Source organism: Oenanthe melanoleuca, chromosome 2, assembly GCF_029582105.1.
Source record: "Oenanthe melanoleuca isolate GR-GAL-2019-014 chromosome 2, OMel1.0, whole genome shotgun sequence".
Classification (NCBI taxonomy): Eukaryota; Metazoa; Chordata; class Aves; order Passeriformes; family Muscicapidae; genus Oenanthe; species Oenanthe melanoleuca.
The window spans coordinates 128,847,548-128,859,560 of record NC_079335.1 but is presented as its reverse complement, the minus strand read 5'-3'; positions in this window follow the sequence as shown (position 1 = coordinate 128,859,560).

The following is a 12,013-nucleotide window of genomic DNA, read 5'->3' as shown; positions in this document are numbered from 1 at the left end:
AAGGGAATCCAGGCTGAAATATCCATAAGAAAGGAAGAAAAACTGTGTTTCCTCACTTGTCTGGTTACAACCAAGCTAAACAGCTGCTTGAAACTGGCATGTGCCTGTCACTATTGTGTCTTATGACTAAGACCTCCTCAGCCTTTGAGTTTGTCTTGGGTGTTCAGAGCATCTCATGGGCCTTGTGATGTTCTGCCTGTGTTCCCTGCACTGCTCTGCTCAGTCCTGATTCTCTGGCCTGTCTTATTGAGCAACTTCTTGGCCCTTCAGCTGGAGACTCCATGACCCAGGAGTTAGCATAAATAAGTTAATTTCATGCTGTATTGAACACTGTGCATAAAACACTTAATGGTAATGGTACGTTTTGTTATTTTGTTTTTATTCTCTGTTTGCTTCTTCAGAATTAAACTTTTTGTGTGCCCTTTCTAGACCTTTATTGTGTCCGTCATTCTTTTTATCTGTGCATTTTCTTTCTTTACTTTTTAATGAGCCTGGATATTTGATCTGTTTTCCACCTTAGAACAGATGCAGTAGTCTATTCCCTAAAAGTGAATGTTCAAGATGTTATTTCTCTTTTCTTTGGAGCTGTAGAACACCCACCATGGCAGCCATTCTGTGTGTCTGTGCTCAGCAGTGTGAGGTTTTGTCTTTGAGATCTCAGATTAGTTCAAAAGCCAGTATTGAGCTGACACAAACTTTAATAGGGTGATGTTCTGCTCACATCATTCCCTTTTGAGAAATTCTTTTTCACTGTGTAGACTGTGAATGAGTCCTTGTTTTTTAATAGGTACATTAAATCCCACTCTGAATGCTCTTACAAAATGTTTTCTCCTGGAAAATGTTCTAGCCAAAGTCTGACTGCTGAAAATACACATGGTGTTTCAGAGGGCTGCAGGTGTTCACCAATTCCAACTACAATTTTCAGTCTTTGGCCAGTAGAAATCCAGGAATTCCTTAATTTTTCTCTGTCCTTCATTGGCTAAGGATTTAGTTACTCTCTATTCTGTAAACTGTTTTCTGTTCCTTCTAACTCTTACAATCAGATCTGGTTCTCTTTTGCTAGTACTAAATAATTTCTGTCTTCTCACAGGTTTAAATCCAGACTGTTGATTGGATTTTTCCTCTTGATTTTGACATCTGATCCCCACTGCAATTTGTTCTGACACAGTGATTTTAATACCAGTATTTTGTGTATTTTGAGTTAAGTTATAGATCTGCTATTCATGGCTCAGAATTTCTTCCCCTCTGATCAGTTTCTCTCATAAAGCTGATAACCTCTCAAGAATACTTTCTTTCTCCTAGAGGTGATACATCCCTTCAGTATCTTTTGTGCTGCCTGATCACTGGCTCAAACTTCAACACTTCCTTATGCAAACCTTGATTACATGAAAATCCAATGTCTGTCTCCTAGCAATATTTTTAAAAATACCCACTTGAGGGCCATCTTTCTTTCATGCTGTCTTCCCAGGAAACATAATGGTCACTTGAACTTTTTGCCCTTGCCTGATACATTTCTGGAAAATGTCACATTTCTTGCAGTTTTAACCTCACGCCTTTCCATGAAACACTATATTCACTACTCTTTCTACTTCTAAAACCTTTTCTCTGTTTTTGAATCTCCTTTTTCTTATTCTCTTGCTCCTTGCATCAAGGAGTATTCTTTGGCTTGTGAGTTTTTTTCAGAATTCAGAATTACAGCTTTTAAGCACAGTGAGTCATTACTACAACAAAAGGTAAAAAGAAACACAATGTGAATAAATAGTACATTAGGGAAGCAGAAAAATGTATGTAGCCCGCTCTAAGCCTGCCTGCAGACAGCTAACTCTGACAGGATTGCTCCAGACCAGCACATTTCAGTCTCTGTCATGACCTCCTGTCCCCACATGCAGTCTGTAATCACCTGCCCTTGAGAAAAAATACTCACTTGGTCAGAAAGTCAGAAACATGTTAAAGAAATATTCTGGACACTGAAGAATAGCTACATCCTCTGAGTAAGGGAAGGTGTAGGTAATTATTTCAGCTATTGGCAGAGTTACAGATAGTTTTAAAATAAGAAACTTCTCTCAGCTGTTTGTAAAAATACTAGTTGGATGGAAAAAAAGATAAAAAGGATAACATCAAGCTGTGACTGTGAAGAGGATCTGTGCTTCTGGAGACTTCTTATGGATGCTTCCTAAATTATGGAGGGTTGATATGTGTCTGAAAGACGCAGTTAATCCCCACGAATCACATTAATTAAAGAAAAATTGCACTGCTATCTAAAAGCTGATCCCAAAATGCGCTGTTCTGCATTTGCAGGATGAGCCATAATCATGACTAGTGTGTTGTTAGCAGCAATAAATATCTCCTGGGATGGTTGTTATTGAAAGCCTTGAGACAACAGAGATGAAAGAGACAAAGGTTTATGGTCCCAGGTAAGAGTCACAGCTATTTTGAAAGATGAACCTCATTCAGCAACAGAGACAAGGACTTACCAAAAGCTCTGCAGGCATAACTAACAACAGGGGGTGAAGCAATTTAATGATGTGAAAGGCAGCTTCTATAGGTGAAATATGGAGAGTAACAGGTCTGGGAGAAGGGATTCTTCACTTTTTAAAAAATTATGTATTTTTTCCAATAGCTGAAAACAACAGCAACAGCAGCTGGAAGTACCTGAGAGTGAGTGACAGTGAAGGAGCCATGAAGAACCACAAATGACAGTAAACAAGAAAAGTGACTTGAAAAGGCTCTGGGCCCCTAAGGGGCTCTAAGAATAGTGAATTTGTACAACAAAAGCAAGAGTGCACTTTGAAAGAAAACGCGAATGTGCTCTTCCTCCTGGCCGCATCTGAACCCTTTCTCAACTTAGAGATCAATGCAGAAGAAAAGATGTGCTGAATCTTTCAGCTGGCTGTGCTGTTCTATAATAAAACCTGAACAAACAAGTTTTGTTTACCAGCCTTCTGTGAAGCCACATTTTTCAATCAGGAAATCTTCTCATGTCCCATTCTCCAGTCTACTGAAGCAGGAGGTTAGGTCTTCCCTTGACAGTGACAAAGCAGCACTAATTTCCATTGGAGAGTCTCTAGCAGCTCACTTCAGCAGTGAACTTTGTAATGAAAACAATGTTTAGTTTTTGAGTATGAGAAATAATTGTTTTTTTCCATCAACCCAAGAGTTCAGTGAAAAACAGATGCCACAATTCTGTGGAGTTGACAACTTTTGATAGTGTCTGAGTATGAAGACTTTACAAATAGACATGGATTTGAGTCATAAGCTTTCTCCTCTTGGATAAAACAGCTTCACATCTGTATTGTCCTACTTGTTTAGATGCTTTGCTTTTAAAACTGGTTTTTGTCAAGGCAGATAATATGCTAGGTGCCTTGTTAAGTACCTACAAACAACTTTCTTAGTCAAGGATGGGTTCTTGCCTTTTTTTCTGTCACTGGGATTCTCAGAAGCAGCTTGGATCAAAGTACTGTAGGTCAGGGAATTTTGTTCTGACTCAAGGTATGCACTTTTACAATGTTCCCTCTTTAGTGAATTACTTATTTTTGTTTTCATATCATTATGTTGTTTTAGCACCTCCTTAACTGGAGATTATTTTGAGGGGCAGCAGCTGCAAAGAATCTGGCAGGAGCATGACATCTCACCTGACAGCAGAACTCCCTTCCCATTGTAGTAACCCCAGCTTGCTCACATCTGAAAACCTTGTCTTCATTCATGAAAAAAAAAACCCTTTTAACTAAGACCTGCTGTCACTGAGAGCCTCTCTCAGTGCAGACCCTGGCCAATCCATGAATTGTCTTTCTGATACTTCCCTCCCATGTCTGAATACAACTTCATGGAAATTCAAGTATGACAGTAGAGCTTGCCAGTGACTGTGAGGTGAGTGATAGGTCTGCTCTCTGCTCCCCAGTACATTCAGTGTTCATAGCACTGAGGTTGGCAGAGCTGCTGGGTTTGCTCATTTCCTTTACTCTGAGCCAAGATTCCCAGTAGCGTCAGGACAATTTTAGAAGCAAGATACTTCATCTCTGAAGAGATGAACAGGTGCTTATGGCTGAGCTATCAAGTCCATATATTACCTTGATGGCTTTTTCTGTCTGAAGTAGAGTAATTTTTGAGTAGGGACCTTTGGCCAGTCCTCAGATTTCAGGAAGCAATCTATTCCTGAACTGATTCATTCTGGGGCAAACAAAAATGCAGAGAAGATAGGAACAAGATCTGCAGTATGCAGAGTAATATTCAGGGGTGGAGTGGTGGTGCTGCTGCTGGGGTTGGAGCAGCTGCAGGGTCTGCTGTCACACTGTCAGATTTAAAGCCCTTTTCCTCCTGAGGACACTGAGCACTGTTGAACATGGCTTGACAGGCCTGGGCCAGGTCCAAATATGCTGCAATGATTTGGGTCTTCTGTAGGGTGCCAGGGTTGTAAGACACCTTTCAAGAATATTTTGCTTCTTTCCTGGTTTCTGCATGTATTGAGGGGTAAGGTACAAACACACTGGAGGTGCCCCCTGCCCTAGGGACTTGCTCCTACAATCCCACCCACCCACCACTCTGAACTATCCTCCTTTTGGGCAGATCTCTGGGTAATATTCTTAATTATTTGTCTGGCCTTAAAGAAGGCCTGAACCATTTGCAACAACATGCTGGCTCCTAGCAAAAAGATCAGTTTGGTTTCAAGGGTAGACACAAGATATTAAAAATCTTTAAAATTCTTGACTACTGTAATCAGCCTGAAGGACAAGTAAGTAATAAAGGAGGGGAGGAAAAAAATAGGAAGTTGTTTCTCCCATATGTTGTTCCTCTGGGAAAAAGGAGCAAAAGCCAAAGGTGTGATTTTCAGTAGTTCCCAGCAGATGACTCCCAAAGCACAGAGGTGCCTGCCATACTGAATATATCCACTAGGTTGGTGTCCCGACCAGCAGCACTGTCTTACCATAAACCATAAACCATGGAATACACCACAAAGAACATGTACTGCAAGAACATGTACTGCAGACAAAACACCACAAATATGAGAGCAAATAAGTCCACATTTTAACTAGCAACTATTGTTAAACCAGTACAATGAATGTTTATAACAATTTTCTTCTAACACATTCTGGTTCTTATCTCAACCTTCAGTTCCCCTGTTCAGGTGACAAAAAACGACTGTCATGGTTTAAAGCCCGGCTGGAGACAAAACACCACTCCAGCTCCTCCCTCAATCCCCCTGTCTGTGATAGAATGGGGAGGAGAATTGAAGTAAAACTTGTATGTTGACACCAGAACAGTTTAATAACTGAAAACAAACTAGAATGCAATAATAATGGTAAATAATGACAAATAAAAAGGGCATGAAGCACTGATGCACAGTACAATTGCTCATCATGTGCTGACCAATGTCAGACCTCCCTCCCCAAATCCAGATCAGCCATGCTTCCAGGTAACTCCCCCCAGTTTATATATTGGGAAGGGTGTTCTGTGGTGTGGGATAACTTTTTGGTCAGTTTGGGTCACCTGTCCCTTCCATGCTCCCTCCCAGCAGGTTTTTTTTTAGTGTTTTTTTCACTGGCAGAGCAAGAGACAAGGAAAAACCAATGTCCTTGACTTATAATAAAATGACTTAACAAAAAAATACATCAGTGTGTTATCAACACATCTCTCATTCTGAATCCAAAACACAGCACTGTAACAGCTACTGAGAAGAAATTATTTTAGCTGAAAACAGGACACGGAGATAGGTAACAGAGTTGTTAAGCAATATCCAGAATTCTTTCTGCCATAATACCCTCTCTCAAGCCTGCTTACTCAATGGATTTTAACTCCTCTGTGCTTTGCTACATTGCATGACTTCAAATTATATTTCAGGGAAGGAACAGAGCTGGTGCATCCACCTGTGTAAAGAAATGATAAGGAAAGGTTATGAGGATTCATGAAGCAAGGAGCTGGAAGATAGGGAGCTCTGTGAGAAGGACACGGACAGAGCATGGACACCCTGACATACAATCAGTGAATTTAGTCTACAGATTTTGAAGTTTACAGCCTGCAAGGCTGAAGATGTGGCAGTTGACATGCTCCAATTGAACTGGAAGCATCAGAGACCCCATAGTGCTGTCCAGATCAGCAAAGGCATAAATCAGGAACCTGGCTGGAGCATTTGAGTGGGTGCCCATATTGCTGACTAGTGCCTTGCAATAGGAGCAGGTCTGTGGGATGAAAAGGTTTTCCCTGGGGATCCAATGTCCACACTGTCCAGGGTGGGGCATGGAGGGGGTGGAGGAGGTTATTTATGCCATTAGTGGTTGGAGCCCACTAGATACAAACCAGAAGCCTGTCTTCTGGTTTAATTTAACCTGAAAGCAAACCAACTTGTGTACTCTCAGACAACTCCACAAAGCAAACAAAAAGAGGATTGATAGGGTGACCGACTTTAAAAACCTTCCCTGAGTGTGATACTCTCTATATTTCCCTGACAATATATAACAATAACTTGATTGGAAATCATTCCCATGGGCAGGAAAAAGTTAAGAGGTGAACTAATACTCATGGGAAACAAAGCAGTGCATTTTCCAGAGTTCTCTGTTTAGGACGTTGAAGTATTTCTCACACAGCTGTTAACAGTTTGTAAAATACCATAGACCCACAACTCCAGCAAATGCTGATCACCTGTGCCTGGGTCTCTGGCACCACAGACCTCTGATCCTGCTCTGGGGTGATGCTGCACAGCCAGTAACACAAACCTGTTTCTATTTCCTCTGATCATTAATCACTCAGGATTCCATTGGTGCTTAATGGTGATACTTTGGGCTCTCCCACAAAGACTATAAGATTTCGTGTACTTGGAGCCCTTCTGCCTTTCTAAGGCACTTACATTTTCTTTTTCTAGGAATAGCCCTGGTGATAAAATGAGTCACCTAACCCTCTGCCAACAGTGAACATGATGACTGACGCTGAAATGGCACCTCTCATGCTAGGAATGTTTAAACCTATGTGTGGAATCCTTCCCTGGCTGCTGGCTGGGCTGTCAATACGATGCCAGAGCCTCTCTACACACACAGAGCAGGAGGTCTCAGTGTGAGGAGTCAGCACCCTTGGTTAGTGCCTTGGAAAGGACCTGTGTGTGAGGCTCTGACGTGGCTGGCAGGCATAAGTAGCACACAGGGAGTTATGGTGCTCCTATGACATGTTGCAGGGAATAGCAATGGAAGGGAGCTGTGCAAGTCCTCTGCTGTGTTTCCTGCAGCCATGTCACTCTGCTCATCCCTCCCAATGTGCCAACAGCTTGATCCTGTAGCACACCAGTGGTCTCCTGAGTGCTGCAGAGATCCAGTCAGTTGAGCATGAAAAGGTAAGTGACATGAGCTTTTATGTTTATTCTGTTCTTACTGGCTTAACATAAGCAAGACTTGACTGTGTGCCTTAGAAGCATGAATTAATGTCTCAGGAAGGTGGTGCCTAGCAGCACTAATGTTAGAAAGAAGACTGAGTATTTAATATGGATAGTTTATGGAACACTCTTCATTGACAGAATTGTAACACAAAAGCATCTGAGGAGCAATCAGCTCAGCTGTTCCTTCAGCCAGCCAGCCAAACACATCTTCAGGTTCTCTACCACAAAGTACCTGACTCAGAGAAACCTGTAAACTCTAAAAAACAGAATTAAAAAAGTAAAATTGAACTTCATTTTTCTCTTTTGAAACTTGAACTTCTGCAGGGCTGATTCACAAGTTCTTACAAGATAATATTGCAAGTATCAAATAAAAATATACTTCAGCAACAAGGGAAGTCAGTGTTGCAGCCAGAAGCAAGTGGGAGATTGAAGAGGATGGTGTCATTTGGTGTTGATGGGAGCCTTGGTCTTTTGAAAGCTTGTGCACATCTGCCCAGAGACATCAGTAGTTTTCTATTTAAAGTCAAGCACTGGTTCACTGAACCTGACTCAAAAATAACTGCAGCTTGTTTCATAAAACTAGAAAATTAATCGGTGTGAAATGTATTGGAAAACAGAAGGGTTATTCATATGCCTCAGCAGTTTCCTTATTAGGTAAAACAAGCTTTTGATTGTTCTCCTAGGGCATACAATACCTCAATATGCTGCAAAATAGGCTGTCAAAAAATGAGCCAGCATGACTTGCATACCTCAGTGACCACTTCTGTGACAAATGCAGATGAATATTTTGAATCCAAGGTCAAAGTCTAATCATCAAAATGGCAAAGGCTCAGTCACTAACTTCTTTAGATGTACTCTTCACCCTACATGAACAGCCTTTCCTGGGCTGATGGAGCCCAGTGGGGTTTGCAGAGGACAGGGACCACTGGCTGTCCTTATGGTGAGTTCCCTAGACATCTACAATGTAAACTCTTCACAGCCAATGCAAAAGAAATCAGCATGGGATCAAAATCCTCCTATGGAAAAAGAGAGCACCACACATTAAAACAGTGGGGTTAGAAGCTCGTAAAACAAAAGGGTGGCTTAGGTTCCAGATGTATCATGTTACAAATGGTCTTTTACAGTTGGCTCTACTCCTTGGAACAACTGAATCATTTCCTACTTGGACACGTTTGGAAATGTCAGCTTTTTCCAATTTGATTCTATCTGGTTGCATCAACTGAAAATTCAGAGTGGCTCAGTGACCAAGTGTGGGAAAGACAGTTGCATAAAAGAATATAAATGAATTCATTATCCCAGCAGAATTAAGCTCGTTTTAATATCACCGCCCTCTACCCTAGAATGATGCTAGAATGAAAATTAAAAGGCAGGTCATTTAGAAGGAAGAAACTGTTCCTTTTTTGGTCTACATTGCTTTCAGCAAGTAATGAAAATCACATCCATAAGATGCAGGAGGTCTGGATGCTCTCTGCCTCTGTCCCCAAGGAATGGGGTGATGAAAAATTATGTTGACTTAACCATATGTCCAGAAGGATTAATTTTGATTCTGTAGTCTTGGTATCAGCTGCTACCTCAAAGGAGATGAGTGTGATGGTTATGTTTCCAGGCTACTGAATACTTGCTATCCCCGACCTGAAAAATGACAAGACACCAGATTTTGCATGTTTCCAGCCTGACTACAGACTACTGCTAGGAGAAAGAATAATAAGAGATTGTGAGACTGCTTTAAATGCACCTTTACCTCTCATCAAGACACAGATTTCCTAGTCCAAGATGTTATTTCATGGTGTGGGTTCATTCAAATAATATCTGGGATGAGGTTAAATCAACACCACATAGTGGATACCACAGCAAAATCCCTGTGCAAGCTGGCAGAGCCCCTGTGGCCAGCAGCACCTGCACAGGCATCAGATCTTCTGAGCCTCAGTGCTTAACTTATGTGACCATGTTGTGTCAATATACAAATATGTGATTTGCTTGATGATTTTGGAGTGCAGACAAGTAATTTTAAAACCTTGTCAGCTCCTCTGTGGTTGTGCCCTCCCTGGGGCAGTGCTGCATGCCTGCTCACACCACACAAATCCTCCAAGGTGCTCCCAGGCCACCCCCAGCAGCTGGTGGATGGACTTTTTGTGTGAGCAAGCAGCTGGTCTGCCACCTCCTGCCTCATCCCCTTCCCACAGGCAGCACCCAGAGCAGCTGTGTGGGACTGATGCTGCTGTGCCATCGACAGGACAGAAGCCTCTCTTTGAACACTGCCCAAGTGACTGGGGTTTTGCATGCCTGGTTAATGGCACTAGTATAGACTAATGGAAAACTAACTCAATACAAATGAGTTGTAATAACCTCCAAGTGAATAATTTCTAGTGTATTGTTAGTATTTTTACATAAATCCAACACCACATTTCTAGAAGATGTCTACATTGTGAATGTATTTTTTCACCATACAAAGGGTTTCACTCTGCTGATGTCTGTCTACAGGAGAGTGGAAAGAATTTGGCCATAAAGCAGCCTCCATGGACACATAATTTCCAACATGACATTTATGTCCTAATCACACTGTGTTTGTAGACATTCATTTGTAAAGATTTTCTTTTCTCTTCCTGAAAAAATTGCATTTTTATGGGTAAAACAATCAGTGAAGGTGGCCATGGTGCCACTGTCCCCTTTAAATTATCAAAAATAAAAAATAAGCTGAAATAATACAAAGCACAGCTCATTTCTGATTGTTATCTATTATTCATATGCATTGTCAATAGTTCATTAGTTCTGGTCTGTTTTCCCATGTCAAAAAATCTTGTTTTTCATGCCTACAGTCATGCAGTAGGAAAAATAGCATGATCAATGACCTCAATACAATGAAAATAACCCATTTAAAATGATCTGTTTGCATACAGTCTAGAAGCTGAAAACTTCACATCCCATTTCTGAACAACACCCAACCCACCAACATCACAGGGAAATGAAATTTATTTTCAAATAGAAATTAATTCTTTCTTACTCTTTTGAATGAGGTATTTGAATGAATTATTGCAAATAACACTGGCAGGAATTGGGATGAGCTTGCAAACAGCCCATAAAAAAAGGAAAAATAGCTCTTTTCTGATAATATATTTCTCTTCATAGAAATTGTAGCTAGTCCTACCTAACCAGGATCTATTTGTGAGCATTTCTCAAAGTGATGAATGGTGTCTCAGCATTTCCCTCTCTCTTTCTGATGATCTGTTGTAATGACAGCAGCTTTTATCATATCTCTATTTGTGAGGGCCCCTCACTTTCTTGCTCCTTTTGCTACAAAAGCTCTCAAAGGAAGCCTTTGTGTGGCAGGAGAAGCCAAATTAACATAATACACAGTTTCTATAAATAGTTGCTTCAAATTAGGCTTCTACAAAACCTTAAAGAAATATTTCTTCATTTTTTTTCCTACTGCTGGTAAAAGATAAAATTTAGTAACACATTTTTTCCTTTATGAAACATTAATGTTGTTGCTCTTATTTTGTGTGTTTTTCAATGCTTTGATCCCACCACAGGTAAAAGATGGCCAGTTCCTGTATTTTGAATTTGTGCAAAAAAGACCTTGTTAGAAATATTGCATGTGGTACTGGCAAATTAATTACCAAGGGCAATGCTAAATTACCTGTCTTAAGGACAGATCCTGAAAAACATGGATTTTTCATAGGCTCTGTTCCTAAATTTTTTCAAACCCTTTGAGAATTGCTTCCAGAAGTAAAAATTGGAAAGAATTCATAAGCTGAGAAGGATTAAGACAAGGCTAATTAAATCAATGTCCAGCACAAGGATCATGGGAAAATATTAGCCACTATTTGTACATCACAATGATCAAGTCGTGAAATTATCAGGTATCCAATGTAAATTAAATAACAGAATTATTTTTTCCTTTTTTTTACATAATTCCCAACCAAAGTGCAAAGTTCAATTCCATGTAACAAGGAAGTTCAAGATGAATTTAAACAAATTCCCGGAAGAAAAAATCCTTAGGGTTTTTTTTTAACAGGACAGTCCAGAGATAACCAGTAACTTGGAGATTTCACAGAGCTGAGGGTTTACACTAAGGGAATCCTTATTGGTTGCATCCTTCTCCTTTTGATTTTTTTCTCTCAGACATGGTTGGAGAGAGGCATTGAGGCTGTCCTAAGCACACACAGTGGTTGTTATGATATTGAATGTCTCAGGTGTTGCCCAGGCTCTGGAGGCAAGACCCACTGCCAGCTGGTACCTGTTGGGATGGGATGTGCACATCTGCCCAGGGATTTTTGGAATCTCATGACTCCAGTGACTGAGCAGTGAGGGAAACACTAAATGACACAAGATGCCTCATTAAATCACAGGCATACTTCAGTTTCTTGAGATTTTGTCCTGAGAATATTTTCCTGATCTTCAAAGTGGCTAGCATTTTAATCCTGGCCAGGGAAAGGCAACCATCTCCTAATCTAATCTAATCTAATCTAATCTAATCTAATCTAATCTAATCTAATCTAATCTAATCTAATGTTTACAATGAAGCTAACTCATGACCAAACTTCTGCTTTTTAATTCCATGGCAGTATAAGACATTGCTATACCCTGGACAAACTACTGATCCCAGCTGATGTATAAATATAAAGGTTATTTACATAAAACTTAGACTATAGTATC